We start from the raw sequence: 3,598 nt of genomic DNA on the forward strand, positions 1-3,598 counted from the left end.
TGCCTCTTATGCTTTGACTTAGTAGTGTGGATGATCTTATTTGTGAAGAACCCTGGTCAATTATAATGAGGATCTTTCTGTTTCAGGCAGAGATAGGTACTTGTAAGCAGAATTAAGTATTGCCTCCACTGAGCCTGTCTTTAAAGTTTAGGATTTCCCCACGAGCGTGAATTCAGGTTTCATCCAATCCCACGTGTTCCCCATTGATAGCAGTGTTAGGCAAAAACAACCTCATACTCAGATTTCTCTGCAACTCAAGATATATGAAGGGTGTGGCTTTACTGTGTAATGAAGCATCTAATAAGAGTCTCAAAAGACTTGGAAAGAGTGGGGAGTAATTCCCTCCATTTCAGTGGTGCCAGCTCTCACACTCACTAAAGAGGCTGAAAAACTCTGAAGACAACAGAGGGACCAGGAAGGGCATCCATCATGGACACTTTGATAACCTCTCCCAAAAAGTTAGTTCCACGAACTTTAGCTTAGATATTGTTCCAGCAGTTTCTGGACCACCTGCCTCTAAGATACCTGAAATGCTTGTTTAAAATTATTTCTGCCTTGCCCAGCCTCCTGAGTCATAATATCCAGAGTCAAGGAATATACATTTCAACTTGTGCTTAAATTTTTTAAGAATCAAGCTTCTTTATAACATCACATAAAAGAGCTCTCTACCCCCCAGCACACCCAAATACATACACACACACACACACACATTTTATATATATGCACACACAAATTAAATATAAGTTTAAGTATATATAAGTATATATTTATATATAAATGCAAACATACAGAAAATCTGGTATATATACAGGTGTATAGGTATATACAGAAATTTTTATTCTACATGGTGTAGATATATGGGATTTTATATAATCTACATATACAGAAATTTCTATATATAGAAAATTCTGTGTGTGTATATATATATGTTTATATATACACACACAGAAAATCATAGCTATATAACACAAATTACATATTTAGCCATGCCAGACATACTATTATTATGGCATGTTTAATAAAAAGTTTTAACCTATGGTTTTGGATTAAAAATAAAACTCTCCACAGTGCGTTGGAGACGTGAGAAAGAGTTGAGAGGAGCCCAGTCTATTTGGCCGGGAGTCACCATCTTCTCCCATTTTCTCTCCGTATTCAAAAACTTCCTGGCTTCAAGGGAGTTTGTCCCCAGGTAGTTCTCTAAAGAGTACTCTACCCAGGCAGCTTCTAAATGCTGCTGCTTCTTATCATTCATGGAAGATATAGTGCAATTAAAAATAATAATAGCTAACCTTTAAGAAGGCCTATTTGCAAGACACCATTCTAAGCACTTTGAATGCATCTTTCAGTTAATCCTTACAACATGTTGATGGAGGAATCATCATTATTCTCATTCTGTAAGTAAGGAAAGTAGGTGTAAGCTAATTACCCAAGTTCTCAGCAAGTTAGTGGCAGAAGCAGAACATGATCGGTGAGAGTCTGACTCCAGAGTCTATACTCTGAAGTTCTGCACCACACTGATGGTGCCTGCCAGTGGTCAGGTCAAAGATAGAGGAGGGAAATGAAAGGTACTGCAGCAAGCTGCTGACACATGCATAAGGACCTGGAAGAAACCCCATGACTCAGAAAATCTTGCAACGTTTCACACAGGGCTGGGTTTCCTCATTAGCTCCTGGGGACTAGTCTGTGACATATGGATGGTGGCAGTGTCTGTGACCCCACCCACAGTTTGTGGCCTGAAAAGTTGTAAGCCATATGTGTATAATTAAGTAGCTACGGTTCTTATTATAGTGGATGGATTCTGTCGGTGCCATCTTCTTCTTTTGTTGTCTTTATTAAAACCCAAGTAAAAGAACACTTCCGAGGGCTTCTACTGGACAGAGTGGACTCTGGGTGCTTGCCGACTGAATTCTACCTCTCAACTGTCTTGCTTTTGTTTTTTATTTTAGATATTTTTATTTCTCCCAATTTGTTATTTATCAGGAGTGACTGAAATACAAAATATAATTGAGTCCCATCATCATCATCATGGAAATGGCTTTAAGAGAAAACTGGTTAGATAAATATTATTGCTTCCCATCTTCAACCAGTAAATAGTTTCCACTGATCAACTGACAGCCAGGAGTCTGTCAAGAATGCTCGAGATATGTTACATAATACAACATGCCTGCTCACAGGGGGAAAATAATCCTAGGAAATAACTTATGTGTACTTTTTGATTTCATCCTACAAGACAAGCACAAAGGCACCACCCATGCCTCTGAGAACATTGGACCAAGCACCCTTGAAAAAAGCTTTGTCTCCTTCATCATGAGCAATCTTCCTCCAGCAGTCAAGTGTGCCTGTGTACATAATGTCAGTTGCTTTGAGTTCTGACTGCATCATCATGCAGCGGCAAAGAGTGTCAAATGGATAGGAAGTCAACCCAGCAACAGCAGTGATGGACTGTGCCATCATCCAGCTGATGATGATGTGAGTGTTCTTGGGATCTGGAAGCATTCCCTTTACAGCGTCATAGATACTGAAGTAGACAGCTCGGTAGATGACAATACCCTGCACAGACACGTTAAAGCCTTGGTACAGGCCCTCAATCCCATCCGATTTGTAGATCTTAACCAGGCAGTCGTCAAGACCTCTGAATTCCCTTTCAGCTCCAGGTTTACCCACATCAGCTGCTAGAAAGGTATGGGCAAAACCAAGAGGGTGCACAAAACATAAGGATGTGGCCCCAGTGGCACTGCCCAATGCCAGATTCCTTGCAAAGTCGCGCCAAAACTGGGTCCTCTTGTCCACACCAGCCAGGAAGGTGAAGTTGAGAGCCTGGGTGGGGAATTATCTGATGACATTGGCCAGGTTACGGTGCCAGAAGGACAGGACTCCCTGCTCCTGGGGAATACAGACCGCACAGTCTATAATGCCTTTGTATTGCTTATCTGCAGTGATGTGCTTGCTGGCATGCTGCACCTGCAGCAGCAGCTTGACCCCCCTCGATGGACACTACTGCCATCTTGGGGATGGCCACAGCGACACCACCTGCCAGGAAGTCCTCAGCGAAGGACAGAGTGGTATCCGTCATGTTGAAAGGAAAGAGGAGGCAGGTGGCTAAGGGACTTGAATGGGCTGGGAACTGGCTTTGACTCCGAGGCTGTGGGGCCTATCTTACTTTTTGCAGATTTCAAAGGAACTAAAGCCTTTCCCTGAAAGTAATGCATCATTGGCCTAGGTTCAAATCCTAACTCTACCACACAAGCTCCGCAACCTCAGGCAAGCTAGCTGTTGTTGTTGTTGTTGTTGTTGTTGGTGGTGGTGGTGGTGGTGGTGGTGGTGGTGTTTTGGGGGGAGGAGGTTAATCTATAAAAAGATGAACATTCTTAACTCACAGGAACGAAGAGTAAAGGAAAACATTTAGCAAAAGTCCCTGGCAGAGTAAATACTCAATGAATAGCAACTACTTGAATTTTTACAAAAACCCTCGTCTCTTCCTAAATCATTTATTCATTAATTCTTTTTACATAAGTCCCTTTGACAAACTTTTCCAAGTTCTGTGCTTTTGCTTTGTGTACACGTATCCTGACAGGGACACTGACAGACAGAGGATATG

The 3,598-nt window shown here is 41.9% G+C and overlaps 1 pseudogene; it reads right to left on the reverse strand.

Moving 5' to 3' along the window:
• Nucleotides 1-2,199: 2,199 nt before the first annotated feature.
• LOC104655062 lies at nucleotides 2,200-3,087 on the reverse strand (annotated as a pseudogene).
• Nucleotides 3,088-3,598: the final 511 nt, after the last annotated feature.

The sequence above is a fragment of the Rhinopithecus roxellana genome, chromosome 16 (genome assembly GCF_007565055.1).
Source record: "Rhinopithecus roxellana isolate Shanxi Qingling chromosome 16, ASM756505v1, whole genome shotgun sequence".
In the NCBI taxonomy this organism is placed as follows: domain Eukaryota; kingdom Metazoa; phylum Chordata; class Mammalia; order Primates; family Cercopithecidae; genus Rhinopithecus; species Rhinopithecus roxellana.